At 38.5% G+C, this 16824-nt stretch overlaps 1 protein-coding gene and 1 long non-coding RNA gene across 7 annotated transcripts in view; both read left to right on the plus strand.

Annotated features, from left to right (window-relative positions):
• The window catches only part of LOC105690503 (dystrophin, isoforms A/C/F/G/H-like), a 231919-nt gene that overhangs the window by 157690 nt on the left and 57405 nt on the right, over positions 1-16824 (plus strand). The window lies entirely within an intron of this gene.
• Positions 1171-15747, plus strand: LOC125501298. The gene is made up of 2 exons (XR_007278831.1): positions 1171-1233; positions 2188-15747. It is a non-coding gene; the product is annotated as an uncharacterized LOC125501298 (long non-coding RNA).

Here is a 16824-nt window from a genome sequence, read left to right on the forward strand (position 1 = left end):
TGTAAGACGTGGAACGTGCGTGTGATCGATACGATTTTTCTTCTTTGCAACGATCTGTACCAGGGCAGATCATGCGCACGTGGTTAGTCGGTCGGTTGTGTTTCTCTCTAGCGTGAAGTGAATGAAGGTGAATGTATTTATACGTCATAAGCTGATGTGCAACGCGCAACTCTGAACTAGCTATAAAGCTAATGTAAGAAAAACCGGTCTCTCTCTCTCTTTCGATCCATGAACCGTACTTGAGCCGCTGCCACGAGTGAGGTACGTTTGGACAGAAATCGTTTGGACAGAATTCGTTTCTACAGATAAAATTTGCCCATGGTTCGTTTGGACAGAGGAAATTTCGACTTAGGTTCGTTTGGACAGAAACTCATTTCTACAGCGAAAATGGATTCTGTCCAAACGTACCTAAGTCGGTTCGTTTGGACAGAATTCGTTTTAGCTGCCCAAATCACATTCTGTCCAAACGAACCCACTTAGGTTCGTTTGGACAGAAACTGATTTCTGCAGTATAAACGGATTCTGTCCAAACGAACCGACTTAGGTACGTTTGGACAGAAACTGATTTCTGCAGTATAAACGGATTCTGTCCAAACGAACCGACTTAGGTACGTTTGGACAGAATATGATCTTTCTGTACAAATGCAGCGAAAACGGATTCTGTTCATACGAACCTAATTCGATCGGCAGAAAATAAACTAATCTAACCCATGTCAGCGTATATGGGCAGAATCCGTTTTCGTTGCATTTGTATAGAAAGATCAGATTCTGTCAAAACAAACCTAATTCGATCGGCAGAAAATAAACTAATCTAACCCATGTCAGTGTATTTGGGCAGAATTCGTTTTCGCTGCCCAAATCATATTCTGTCCAAACGAACCGGCTTAGGTTCGTTTGGACAGAAACTCATTTCTACAGCGAAAATGGATTCTGTCCAAACGAACCTAAGTCGGTTCGTTTGGACAGAATGTGATGTGGGCAGCTAAAACGAATTCTGTCCAAACGAACCGACTTAGGTTCGTTTGGACAGAATCCATTTTCGCTGTAGAAATGAGTTTCTGTCCAAACGAACCTAAGTCGAAATTTCCTCTGTCCAAACGAACCATGGGCAAATTTTCTCTGTAGAAACGAATTCTGTCCAAACGATTTCTGTCCAAACGAACCACTCCCGCTGCCACTGCCGCTGCTATTGCATGTGCCTATAGTGTGTTCAAGAAAAACACGAGCCACTCCGTACAGTATACACAGTTTCATATATTGTTATTCATATTTACGCAGTCGCGCGAGCAGCTGTTTTCTACGAAGACCTTGTTTTATAACGATCTCATTTTCTCTACATCTCCCTCTGCCTGGAACGCGCGCACTTTTTATCGATTGAATTTTTCCAATTAAAATTTCGTCTCCTACGCGTCATGTACGCTCGGTATGTGTGTCGTTTGCATAGGTAGTACGTAGGATGTTGAGTAATGCCCCCTCACTCGCCCCCACTCCCCCCCACTACCCCCGTATTCCTACTCTATTATACATTTTCTGTAATAGTTAGAAACCGTTAATTGATGAAGCCAAACTTCTTCCAACGTTAAACTTTTCTTATTTAGTCCATATTGTCTGTATACGTTATAAAGAGTACGTTAATTGACGTACTATGATTGTTGGCAAATTAACGTTGCGGACGAGAACCACTCGACCTCTGTTTCGATGATTTTTTTCTTGTGATTCTTTTTCCTTGTAATTTCAAATCATTGAAGTTTGAAGAGGTGGTCGCTAGTTCTCTTTTTGTTCTTCGTTGTTGTAATTTTTTTTTTTTTTATTCGTTTTTATTTGGACAACTTTTACAAGGAGTGCCACACAAAACTACCGCCGCGGTCGATTCTAAACTATAATAAAAAGGCAGTCGACCGTATTTCCTTCCTCTATTCGAATGTGGTAGTTGTAATCGACAACCAACCGGCAGCGCGTAGATAATTTTCAAAGCTAGATACGGTTACGTATTACAATCTCGAAATTACATAACCACTTTGCGTTCATACCGTGCAACGATCTATTGTTCCGAACACTTGAATTGGAAAAGGATTCGTTTCGAATATCGAATGAAGGAAAATTATAGATAATAATAATTAAGATGAAATAGGTTTTTTGTCTTTCTATTCCTATTATTTCCCCTTTTTGAAATTCACACCTCATCAGACAATACGTCAAACGATCGGAATCAGACGAGGTTGAGGTGAGGTCGTCAATGTTGCAGGATGACGACGCGGTCATCCGCAATGGAACAGGGTTGGTACATAATGTCAAGTTTTTCCATACGGTGAGCAACCCTCGTAGTCCGAGTTGATATAATTTAAACAATTTCGAATAATCATCGACAATATCTTCAGAAATCGAGCCATCGCATAGCCGCCGACGACCTGTGCCACGACCTTTGTCCCTTCGGAGAGAATAAAAGCGGCTCCTTTTATTCTTCACGTGGTGCGTATTTGCACCGCGGGAGATGGTTGGTGGTTTATACCGAAACCACACATCCACTTGCATTGTCGGTAGGATAATTATGCCTCGTTAACAAATAGCTGCTTCCTTTGATCCGTATGGCGAAGTTTTTTTCCGCGCGTTACCTACAAGGGTTGAAAAATCCATCTAGACACCAGGAGCTTGTGAGAATTATGACGGTTGTTGACGTACACGTGTACTCGAAGGGACGGCTGGCGGAACGAGAAAAGGGAAAAAGTAGCTGAAAAAAAAATTACGAGAAAACTGAAAACCCTCCTTCATTTCGTCGTCGACGTGGATATATCCGGCGAAAATATGAATTGTAGGGCTAATGAACCTCGTAAGTTCGTCGAACGGCTTTATTCAAAGATTCGCATAAATATTTCATCGGTGATCGATCAAATAAACATTCCTGCAATGTATCAGCTCATACACCGTCGTATACCGCGGCGTGGAAGCGATTTTTTTCTTTCTCTCTTATTCTCAATGTGTTTTTTTTTTTTTTTTATTTCGCCTTCAAACAAACCGCAAACCACGAGGAGTTCGATTGTTCTTGTTTTATCGCATGAGATACGAGCTGACCGGGACCCACCGCAAGATGATCGCCCTGCTACTATAGCTTTTCATGCCCACATTTGCATTATTTCAAGGTCCCTTTACCACGATTTATTCCACTCCGAGTTCGACCACGATTATGTATATTATTCGACTGGTTCTCAATCGGAGTGAATTTTAGATCGGACGGACAATTTAACGATCTTTTAGTTTTTAATCGACTGGAAATAGCAGCGGCGTTCTATCCGCTGTGTAACCGTCGGCCGTTCTAATGGAGGTGCAGCTTCAAAATTATCAAATCCCGGTGGTATTATTTGGCTAGCTGTTACCTACACAGCCGTATCCCGCGGACCCTTTTCACGTGAAATCCTTTGTCAATTTTGAAATTACGTAGACCAAACTACAAAGAGATTCCATCCGACGTTTACAGAGACGTTTGCTGTTCCCGATGTTATGTATATATAAGGATAAACAGGAATTCCTTAAATACATCACATCGAGCATTACATATTACGATCCTTTACGTTGTGTAATGGAAATTTAGCGAGCGCACGGACAGAAGCATGTATCTGCCTACGGACACTTGAGTTTTTCTACGTATAATGTGAAAATAGATTAGAATAAAATGAAAATCTTTTTTGTCGTCCACTTTTATCTGCGATTGTGTTCAGACATTTTCATACGTTACGCTTTTGTACGCGCCGGTAATTCAAGTTCCGGTTTTGTTTTATGGAGTTGTTTGTGGGTCTCTGTAACGAGGAATGATGTTCTATGGAATCTGAAATCTAGGATCTTGCCTCTCGAATTGTCGTACACGTGGGTTTTAACGAACGGCTTTTAAAAGCGGCGGTTAAAAATAATGAGCCGCTACCATTACCGCGGTTCATGAGTCCCACGGTTAGACTTTACCTACGTATACATGCCCATTATCCCATGGTTACTTCTGGTCTCCGAAATGACGATTCATGAGAACATCGCGAAGCTTACAATATGTCGTTTGTATTTCAGCTCCTCTTGGTCTCCTTCCTCTTTCTCTCTTTTCGCTCATTTTACAAATCGGAGGGGGGGGGAAAAAATGTCGCGATCGATTTTTGCTTCTTGCGACAAAACGAAAAAAGAAAAAAAAAAAAGGAGATTCCCTCGTATTTTTCAACTCTCGAAAGGGCGTCCATCGCGACCAACCGTACAGAGTGGTGGCCGGTTCTCGGGGAATCCCATGAGAAATTATCTCGGCATAGGTCCGTCGTAGGTCCCTCGGTAAACGACGTACAGTTCGTAAAACTCAGTTCCGTTATCCAAACCCACTAATAATGCCTTCGGTATTTTTATATACCTATAAAACCCCGGGAACGACGGATTGATTTGACGGTAAAAAGAAAAATGAAAGAAATTCGCGGTTCGTTCGCGATGAAAGTTGACCGTTTCGTTGGGTCGAATAGGTCGCGAATTCGAATACACTATTCCGTTCCTTCTTTCCCCTTCATACCGTAATTTGAGAAACTTTCTCCGTTTCAATTTCGTGGACATTTTACCATCCGCGTTTTCTTTCTTCTATCTTTTTGGTAGCTCCGCGCGCCTTTCGGTACGTCCAAAAAACATTTTGGTTTCCGACCTCCCCGGGTTCCTCGGCTCTACAGTTTTACAGTTTTCAGTTACTGCTATTCGACGTGCAGGTCGTTCTCGCTTCTCCATTCTTCAGGGGGCTATTGTCATACCAACTTCCATTGTTTGAAATTCATTACGTCACGCGAACTTTCACGTTTGTAACCAAACGTAGCTTCGTACAATATACATAAAACCCGCGTTACATCTGTCTCGTAGACTCTACACGTGTGTAAGTACGGTGACGTGCACGTGTCCGACGAGTAAACTTACTTCTAACGTTCGTTCATTTTCACGTAGCTATACACATCGAAACTATGCGCAACCGCTTAAAACAACGCGTTTGTCGCGCTACCTTCCCTCGAAACTTCAATGCACAGTGTGTACGGAGGGTAAATGTTACGCGTGCGCCGCCCTGATTTTACTTTTAGTTATCCTCACCTGCCTGCAGATATCTACCTGTAACCGCGCATAGGTACAGTGAACCGAATCTACTCCTACCCCGCTCACCCTACTCCACTGCATTTGGTCCAGAGGGGACCCCGCGCGGCAGACCATTGTTACTAAACTACAGGATTTCACGATTTATTACACTTTTTGTCGAGCATTGTATAACCCAGGTTCCCGCCTGCCTGTATAACTCGTATTCGTATACATTCGTGCTCATACTCATGTTCATGTTATTCATGTATTTGCGATACTATACCTCCGCTGCCCGCAGTGGAACTTCAACGTTCGGTTCCTTTTTTTTTTACGTTTTTTTTTTTCGTTTTTTTGTTCTTCCCCCATTCATTACCATTTGATTGTCTAGGGGAACCTCGTATAACGTAGTCGAGAGACAAAACCGAACATTGAGAACGGTGTAGAGAGTGATAGAAAAACACCTATGAGATGCGAATTCAAAAAAGAATGAAAATGAAAGAGAATAAAATTCTGCAGCGTGCGGTATAAGGTGTACATCTATTGTAGTAGCTGTTGAGTATATGCATGATACAGATTTATGAATTGTCGGATGAAAACCGGTGTAAATAGCGCGGTGAGAATTTTTTTTGCTAAACTTGCTACGAATCGAGGTGATTGATTCCTTGGTGATTCGACAATATCGATCGTACATTTATTTCGAATCGTATCGGCCGAGTTCGTTGACCCCGTTGGACCGGAATCGATGGATCAATAACGTGGAATTTTGAAGTCTTCAAATCTCAGTTCATCGGAAGTATATTCCCTATAAAATCACGCGGGCGAACGTTAGGTATCCCGCGTATCGAGTTTGGTTCATTACGCAAGTAGTCTTCGATCACCCAACCCGAACTGCATTCTAAAACTCAAACTACCATTCACCCACCTTATATGGTCCGGAATTCGGTTGTACGGTATCGAGTCGACATTGGACGGGAAGATTTTCATCCTACATTCGATGCTGCCTCTCATTTAGGGATAGTCACTTCTTCACGCTATAGGAGACATTTTGGAACGTGAAAATAAATATTTTCTTCCAAACTTTGGTTACGATCTCCTGGTTGATTCTTAGATTTATCATTACAGGTAGTTTGTGAATCTTTTTTACCACTAACGATGATATTTTACCTTTTTTTTGTTGCTTTGGATCAATTTTTTGAGCTAGTTGAAAATGACACTTTGGACGGTGGGTATCCTGAAATATCGAATCAACGTTTGATAATTGAAATTATGGGGAAATATTGGGTAACACGAAGTCTGGACGCGGTAGATTTTCACAAAGACCGTGAAGAACCAATGTTGCGAAGGCCGGTCTCGGATTTCTGCAATTTCGAACCAACACCGTCGCATCATCGATATTCCGTACCGCTAGCCTATCAATAGACATGCTTCTCGATATCATAGTACATACATAATAGCACGGGGGTACGCTTATTACCCGTATATATAATATATATTTTGAGCGAGCATCAGTCGATCGGTTACTACCAAACCAGAGGGTATCGAATATCGTATCGCGTCACTTTGACGGTTACTTCAGAAACTATAATACATGAAACCAGTGAAAATACAGCTTTGTGATATCACGCAGTTTCCAAAAATTGAGATAAACGAAATTAGCGATACACTAGAATTGTTATTTTTTGTTTTCATGGAGAATACGATCAAATTGACGTACTTTGAAAGGTGAAACTCTTCATCTACTTTTTGTTAATTTGAAAAAAAAAAACAACGCGGTTTTTCACATACTTGGATATCGAATCGGTGCGAACAATTGTTCACTCGTTGTTAATTAATGGATTCTTTCTTTCCCTTCGTGCTATGTCACGTACATCGAGTACAAAGTATATGGGGTAGGTGTGTAGGTACCAACCGACGCATAAATTTCACGGGCTTGTGAATTAGATTAGAAATGGCACCTCCGAATCATTTCATTGTTCAAGATTTCTCTATTCATACCGATGTTTAGGTAGTCGACTTCAAGTGCGCTGCACTCAACTCTAATTAATAAGGTCACGAATGCGGTAATGAAGAAGCGACCACCACCACGCGTATTATAAACCAGAAACCTCCATCTCAATATCATACTTATACATGTACACGTACGTACAGAAGTATACATACATACATGGTTCACACGTTCAATTTTGCTTTTTTGTTTCTCATCTTTCAAATTTCTATCTCATTGTCAGTAGTTTTGATTTTATTTATCATTTTTCTCCGTTTTCCATGGATATTTTTTGTTTCTTCACTTTTATTCCTCAAGCGTGTTCCAATTTATGATTTTCTATTATACGATTTTCCTTTTTTCCCTTTTTTTTTAATCTCCCCCTTTTTATTTTCTATGGATCGTTTCATTTAAGTGTGTACAAGAGTTTAAGAAATGTCGTAAAATATTGTCTTCCAATAACAGATATAATACATAGATACGTATATACACGTAATACAATACATAAAGCCTATAACCATTTACCAAAGCCTAGAAAATGTGTTGGTTTTGAGCTCCCAAGCTAGCCAGCGAACAGCTAGACCGGGTAATTTCACGTAACTTTCTAGTACTGCAGAAAACTTTTTCGCTCGATTTCCTCTCTTGCCACATCGCACCCCTACGTACTGCAATTCCACGGCGAGAACGTGTCTCTCCTTTTTTCAATCAAAGACGAAATAAAAATTATAAGACTTTGAAGCCGGAATCGTATCGCTCCTCGATAAAAAACGAAAAAAAAAATAGAAAAGAAAACTAAATGATGCGAATGAAAAATGTTTTAATTACTGAAATTACTAAAATAAAATTCTAGTGACAATGTAAGGTTAAATATATTTTGCATCTTGTTGGTGCTTTTAACTGCAAAGAAGACAAAAACTGGGATTCGCATTTATGGAATACGTGTACGGTACGAGCAATGTGAAAAATTCTTCTCTCCTAACACATATGTAGAATACTCGCCAATGAACGTGGGAGAAAAATTTCAAGTACCTAAATATATTTTTTTCTAAAAGATACTCGAGAGGGGATGAATTTTGCGTAGTTTGAGTTACACGAGTTTTTTTTGATTTTCTCTTTTCTTTCCGTTTTTGCGAAAAGCGAATGTTTGCATTCTATGAAAAACTAACGCGAACTCGTCGTTACTGAGATATTTCATTTCCAAGGTATCTTTCAAGCCGACGCAGTGGATCACCGCCCGTTTTTTGAAATCTTTTCTTTTTTTTTTTCTATTCACGTGTATACAATATTTAACATAATGTACCGCAAAGGCATTTCAGTACGTCTATCGCGTGTTGCTTTTTCTCGCAATTTTTGCCACGTAATACGGGGGTGATAAATTTTTTTTTCTCACACCCTTCGTCTTTTTTTCTTGTTATTTTTCGTTGTCACTTTCTTACCGTCGCGGCAAAGGTACACCTGCACCCACCCCTTGAAAAATCAGTATAGAAACGAAAGAAGACAAGAGAGAGAGAGAGAAAAAGAAAAATCAAAAATATATGAACGATACCGGAGAATATAATGGGATCATTTTTCTACACTATGTATGTGCGAATTTTTCTATGTACTATTCGCACGGTTCGCAGGATGTGGACAGAAGGGTTGAAATCCGGGTGATATATCTCGCAGTTTCTCCGTGTCCTTTTGCACCGCATGAAAGTTTCTCATTTTTATAAAATTACCAACGCCTTGGAATACTGGAAGGTAGAATATTCAATAGAATCGAAACGATGACACAGCAATACAAGACTCCGTTTTATTTGCTACTCCCATTTTATATCGTCTATATCTGCATCCGTTTCTTCAGGTATTCTTCCCCTTTCGTATCATAGCGGATACAATACATACCCATGTAATATGTAAATACACGCAATACGAACAATATTCATCTCCGCGGTTCAATCTGCAGCGCGATATCGTTAAAAAAATAAATAATAATTTTAAGCGTCCTGTGAATTGTTCGGGTTGCTTATTTTAGTTTTCTCAAGTTCTTTTTTCACACATACATCTGATGTAGATATTTGAATATTTTTTTTTTTCTGTGTTTAATTGGATGAAAAAGAAGAAAACAAAGATTGCCACGAATTAATTAAGAAAACTTCGTATCGAATGGTAATTTTAGTCCAGTCCGATGCAAATTTTTACATTTTCACCAACGGTTTTAACAATCTGTGTTAAGCACTCGTTTCCCACATTTGCGATTCATGAAAAAATAGGGAAATAAAGTTATGGTGAACAGACAAATAGATTGTGCAGAAAATAAAATTTACGAAATCAAAAAAAAAAGGGGGAAAAATTACATTCGTTATGTCTACTAAATACAGACACTCCGTGGAAAGTCGTTAACAATAATTAAAATTACGATAGAAATAGAAATTATAACGGTACATATGGAATGACGATGCGGATAAAAAATTCACATACATTACACAGCTATGGAAAAGGAAGAAAAAATTATAGCCGAAGGTTTTCACCCATTTCTACGAAAACTGAAATAAAGTCAAATTAAAATCTGAACTACAATTCAAAAAAAAAAAAGAGAAAGAAAGAGAAAAAATATTGAAATGAGATAATATGAAAATATAAATGTAGTTGATTTACTGGAATTTTGAAAATCCTGAAATTGTATCTCTAGTTGAAGCTGTCTCATGATAACTGGGAATTTTGCTCGTAGTTGCAGCTGCCGCTGCCGCTGCGCTCTTTCTGTATTAGAGTAGGTATTATCTGCCATACTGCAGTATGAGGTAATAGAATTTAACGATCAATTGAAAAGCGAAACTGCAGACTTGGAAGTTATTGGTTGTAAAATCTATAAAATCCCTCTACGTTTGAGCGTTTTCATATGTGCAGGGTCTATATGCGGCTAGAGATATAATTCATAATGGTAGGTATCAAATGATACCGATGCAACGTGATATGGGAGAAGAAATAAAAGTAAAATAAAAAGGCAAACCGCAAATGAGGGAAAATCTGGCATGGTAAATCTGCCGCATTTATATCCAGCTGGGTCTGTTGCTTTTTGAATATAATTATCCTAACAAATTCGATACTCCGCTCATAGGCTTTCAAGAAATACACCTGCAACCCCGCATGTAATCTCGAAAATTATCCAATTGATAACAATAACGCTGTTTGATTAGGCTCACGCGCGAACGCACCAAATTAGATTATGATCAAACTGCCCACTGACATTTACCGCGTTCCCCCGTTATAATCTATATACTATGTACGTCGTACGTACGTACATATGTAGTCGACGTACGTAGATACATACGTTGCGTACAGTCTGCGCTAAATTTATCCGTAACACCCGAAAAATGAACAGGAAAAAAGAGTAAAAGTTCAATAAAAATTCTAGACAATTTTTCGTGGGATATTTTTGAAAATTTTTTCATCATCCGTGTCGAGAATTTGCACTATAGTTTCCTATGTGAAGAATCGATCGCGCGGCTGTTAATATGCCTATTATGTTGGGGGTCGCTATTCACGTAGATTAGGAATTTCCTAATATACCTAAGCCTACTGCAACGTTTTCATGAATTGCTTGGAATTAATTAAATTACCTCTAGCGTATTAATTGGCTTTTATTGAAGCTAAATGAAATTCAATTAACCCCAATAATCCGTCCAACGTGTTAACTGCTGCTCGGTAAAATTGTTCAACCAAGTTTAGTTTATCTCCAACATTACGTCGCGAGTATATTACGTATCTTCTTACATCTTCGCTCATCCGTAAAACGAGAAGAGATAAAAATACCGGAAACACGAATAAACCGGATACGGAAGTTCCATAAATTCGCATGGTCACGTGACGGTATTGAAACTAGTTCGTAGATTAGGATTTTGGTCAACGATTCGGCCGGTAGTTTTATCCGTGTGTATACGAGACCGTGCGATAGTTATATCGTGACATTAGTGACGGGAGAGTAACCGCTGGGAATTTTTGAAGGAGTATTAGAAGTCCTTCGGAAGTACGCAGAGTCCTGACTCCGCTTAACTCCTTTCCCCTCTTCTTCTCCCAGCCTCCTTTTGTGAGCGGGTGTTGTAAACTTAGTAACGCAGGAATTGTTTAATTGCTCAGCGTCGTCTCGGTTAACAAATACAGTAGGTATGAGGTGGGGATAGGTTTCTCAACGATGTGACGAAGCAAGGACACCCAAGTCTCTCTGCGTCCACGACGTTCGTCTCTACGGCGAAACATACTACAAAGTTTTGTTACGACGACTGCGCACGAACGACGCTGCGTCTTCCCGAGCGAATAATTTTACCACCGACGATTTAATCTGAATGAAAATGAAAAAAAGCATAATATCCGAACATACGTAGAAACTTTTCATATTTCATTTTTTGCCAAATTAGTTCATTGTCTTTTTGGTAGCGCTTCTACATTTTCGAAAGTCGCGTGACGCCGTATAGTATAATCCATGATCCCTCTGGCTTCGAGATTATAGAATCGCGTTTCGATTTTTACACCTTCACCGAACCCGAAAAACGACTGGAAATGCATCGCGAGATATCGTGACAGAGATTCATTTGCAGTGTTGTTGCCACGATGCGAGTGCAGGTGCAAAATAGTATACCTTTACGCTCACCGATTTAATGAGAACAGTGAGGCTCGTGGGATCTCAAGGAGCATCAAATTAGTTCTGTTCAATTGTAATCTGAAAAAAAAAAAATGACAATAATTCAACTTTTTCTTCATCTACAGAGACTTTTTCTTGTTACATGATTTTCCAATGTAATTTTCGATAAAAGCTCAGTATTACGATGGATTGAGAGTTACGAAATACCTTTTATTTTCTAATATCAAAAGAATTTCTGTACGTAATATCGCTGGGGCGATTCTTTTCACTTTTTTCACAAGTCCGACCAACCGCCGCCGAGGAATCTTCTCCTACAATTGCAGTCATACGTATATTTCTTCCTTTGCAATTTTGTCGCACTAAGAAAATCTCAACCCTAAGAAATCACTTACCTTCTATTTTCCGTCTTCTTTTTTTTTCTCTCTTTGATCAAACGTAGAAAACTTCTTTTTCCAAAAAAAGAAACGAGTCATCCTACCTATGAGTTATAAAATTAACAGCATTTTGCTTGATTCTTCGGTGGATTTTTGGATTGATTGATATTTTTTCAGCGTCGAACGATACTCAGGTTGTTCCTTTTTTTTTCTCTAAAAAATGAAAAGAGAATTCAAACTTTCGGCTAAAGCACACAACCATTAGGTATATGATATTTAAATCGTTCCGCGGTATTGACTACATTATGAAAACATTTTCAATTTAAAATCAACGTGGTATATATATATTTTCGGTATAAATAATTAAAAAAAAAAAAGAATAGAAAAAACTGGAGCGAAGTAAAACAAAAAAAAAAAAAAAAAGGGAAAAAGGGAAAAAGAAAAAGTAACCACAATTTTATGCAGATAATAAATTGAGCTATCCATCTTTTGAAAAATAAAAATAAAAAAATAAAGAAACTCACTTGAATAAAGAATGCAAGAAAAATTATATCGTTGATTTTGGATTTTGAATCGAAGTGATTTGAAAGAAGAGAAAAAATCACCAAAATTACGTGAGATTTTTTCTACCTTAATAATAGATCAGGTACACATCGATGTTATAAGATTTTCGGACTTGAGAATGATTTATTAACTATAGATTAAATATACATAATGTAACAAGAAAAATTGATTATGCTAGTGGTTCAGTTGGCGTGTGGTAAAATTAATTGCGATCAAATAATTAATCATAGAAAGAAAAAAAAAGTAAGGAGTTTAATAGATTTGGATCTAATTGTTTACTCTGGTCACCCTTTGATTATACTATATTCGGCAAACCCGCCATATATACATGCGTATACCCTGAGGTATAACTGGTAAATATATGGGAAATTGAATGAAACTATGTATGGGTTACTATAAATTACCAAAGTGAGCGTGATTCGGGACGGTTTTACCCACCGTCTACGCTCACATTGTACATGGATATAACGCGAGTAAACTAAACTTGTGTTGTAATAGAAACTCCCTTATATACCACCACGGACAATAAACTATATACAACTATAATATCCATTATGTACACCGAGAAACAATGTTTACAGACATGCTTTTTAAATCACTAAATTTGCTGTGAAAGCTTTTTCAAAAATGAACAAAAAAGACTCTACTCATCATTCTGGATTTGAATTGGTTTTTTTTCTACGGTTTCCTCAAATACCACTTTCGCCCCCCGCTGCCCCTGCCGCCCTTTCGAAATCACTCTTCAAATGACTGGTCACATACACGTGACTCGTACACTTTACCATAGATTCGATTAATATTTATGTAATTTCAGAGTTTTTTGATTTGTTCATTTTACTTTTTTTTTTTTTTTTTTTTTCTCTTTCAACGTTTCGCGGTGAAGTGAGCCGCGGAACGTTCGTTTAGGAATACGTATATTATACGTATAGCACGTCGATATCGGTCGATAACGGGCGTTTTGCTTCGCGCTTAATACATACGGCATAGAATATGATAATGGATAAAGTTACGGGGATCGGGCATTAGCATACACACATACTTACGTACGTACACACCCATACCAAAGTATTTCTGCACTGTGAGCACGTCGCTATCTGCGCTGACCACATGCCGAGTAATCTTCTTCGTTATATCGGTTATATGCATATACGCGTATACATATGTATATACAGGTATAAACGAGCTGCCCGGTTACCTTTGCTCTGTTTTGCATTTACATTAAACGAAAACGTTTTTATGTAGGCACAAAGTAGGTACCTGCCTCCCGTTTCATTCATTTATGTACAAGTGTGTATCTATCCGTAGGTATCATTACCTATATATGTATGTGCACGTATGGGCATATATTTATATACGTATTTGTCGAAGGGGTGTTTCTGGTTGATTATTGTACAGGTATAACCACCGAAACACCATCGTCCGCAAACGATGTTATCGCTAATTGGCTGAATATATTATTAAACCTAACCGCGATACTTATATCGTAAACAGCTGTACACTCTTTCGCTGCCGTTTTTTCTAATTATTGTTTTTTCTTTGTAATTATTCCAATGTTTTATAAATTATATCCACTAATTAGTATACGGTAACACGTTTGTGACAAAAGAGAGAAAAAAATAAAACATCCATGTCGTTTGATCGTTCGTAGGGGGTGAAATTTGATAAGGGTTGATAGCGCTGCACTTTTCGTTCGGTTTGACAGTTTGCAAATAATATACATATATACGTTTATATGTTTTGTTTATTATCTTTTTTTTTTTTTTTTCAAGTGGATGGAAGAGGAACGATAATTTACATGCCACGTATAGCTTACGTATCACACCCACATACACGTATAATACGGGTAACTGATAATCCATGTGACGCGGTTTACGGGTGTACAACAATATTCCCGTGTAAAGAGGGTGTGACGGTGCGGAGGGGCGGAGGGTTGTATTTTATTTATCCCAGCGATCTATTTTATTTATGAAATTTTACCTGCGAGAGAAAAGGTTATCGCCTGCATCGCGTATACGGCCGCGGTGGTTTGGTACGCGAGCGAGCGAGCGAGCGAAATGCGGACCCTGCACCACCCGTCGACATTTAATCTACCATTTTTCATCCCCCGGTGAACGAAGATGTGGTTTAGAGAAGCCCATATAAAATCGATATTTCACATCTAAGCCTAGGACATGTCTTCAACGTTGCAATTAATTCGACCCTTCCATAAATTTCTTACCTCAAAAAATAATATTTATATCGCGAACAATGAAGGTGTAGAGTGTAGACGTAATACTATGGAATATTGCGGGATATTTCTGAATTCCTTCCCTTTTTTTTATTTCATCTACTGATTTCATGATTACTCCGCAATATCAATTTATTCATTAGCTGGCTCGGAGTGTCCAGAAGCAGGCGGACCTTTTCTTTCTCTTTTTTTTTTTTTTGTATTTTGTATTTTTGATATTTGATTTTTCTCTTACACGTGTTACGATTCATACTACGGAGGAGATACGAACTTCCAGATTACCAATGACACTCAATTAAAATGTGTATTCTATATTTATACGAAAGAAATATGAAGCTTACGAGAATTTCGTGTGTAACGTATAATTCATCGATCATCAATCGTTTATAAATCGTCCCGATCAAATATCTCGACGTGATTCATTAGCAGAACTTTTCTCGAAATTCTCGGCAATATATATACTCGTCTTGTCCGTAACGACCCACCTGCACCTCACATCTGTCTCATCTCCACCATCCCTTATATATTGGGTGCGATTTGTCTCTCTTCGATGAATATAACATCGTGAGATATACGGACGAGCGAAGAAAAAAAAAGGAAAAAATATAAAAAACCAAATCTTCGTCGAGTTATTAATTATGCGAAAATATTTCAACGATTAAATATATTCTTATAGGAGTGCAGCTGATGCCACTGCTCATCTTCGATTCGGTAAAGAAAAAAGAAAAATGAATAGAATTTTTTTTTCCCCATAATTTATTACTCTCGTGCAAAATAGATTTATCTCTCTGTATATAGTACATACGCACTTATCGCGTTTTTTTGCTACAGATATATCACAATTTTTACTTTTTTTTCCTCTCTTACTTTTCGTCAGTTCGTTTCTACACGCGGTGCAGTTTTTCCGGCGGAAGAAAAAAATAACTGCGAAAACCCGTTGGTTATAACAATACCAACTCCGAACTGTATATACGCGGGTACGTTTGTTAAATGAATTTGCATACATCGTTGACCACTGCAAATTTCATGTAGTATGTGCTCGTGTACTTGCCATGGTATACACCGAAACTGGGTAGATATTTGCGAATGTGTGTTTTACCCCCTGAACCTACCTACTTCGTACTACGTTGATACGCGATGATTCGAATGAATTTTTTCGAAAAAGTTTCATTCGTGATGTGACCGAAGAAATCAACGATCAAATATTTCTCTCTTCCAAATTTTCGATTTTTACAACTATTGAAAATATTTTAATAAAATAACAAGAAGTATCGAAACGAATAACGTGGCGCGTGTAAAACAAGGCGCGTGGGTCGTCAGCATAGGTGATTAAACAGGGCTTTCCGATTGCATGGGTAGCAGTAGAAGTGAATTCCTTGAAACGTATGATATGTAGAGTGATCTCGTTGACCCGATGAACCGTTGAATGGCCGCGAGTAGTACGTGAAATGGCCGAGCGGCCAGTTAGCGGTCTACCGCTGCGTAATCATTTGCGGTATCAACGAGAAAGGTCCGGTTTCAACGTAGCACGGTGAGTTCGCCCTTGAATCGGACTTTGGGGGCGTATTTCGTACGCTCACTTTATAACCCTCTTCACCTTCTACACAGCTAGTGATACGCGTACCCCCCCGTACTCACCTATGTTATTATCATCATTATTATCATAAGAACATCCCCGGTGATCGGCTTTCACTATGTACCCGTACCCATGTAACTTATGTATCATATATCGTTACACAAAATCTACCGGTAAACCCGAGAAAAAAATTGTACGTTTTTCATCATTATTCTCTTTTTTTCCCCCGTTTTAATCTTCCCTCGGGATTATATTCCGCTGGGGTATGGTATAGTTTTCTCGAAGCGAGTCACGCAACTTCCTGCAAGCTCTTATATATATATATACCTATATATATATACCTATATATATATATATATATATATATATGTACGTAGAGAATTAACTCTTGGGAATGATTTCTGGTATCGTTGT

This window comes from Athalia rosae, chromosome 6, assembly GCF_917208135.1.
Source record: "Athalia rosae chromosome 6, iyAthRosa1.1, whole genome shotgun sequence".
Classification (NCBI taxonomy): Eukaryota; Metazoa; Arthropoda; class Insecta; order Hymenoptera; family Athaliidae; genus Athalia; species Athalia rosae.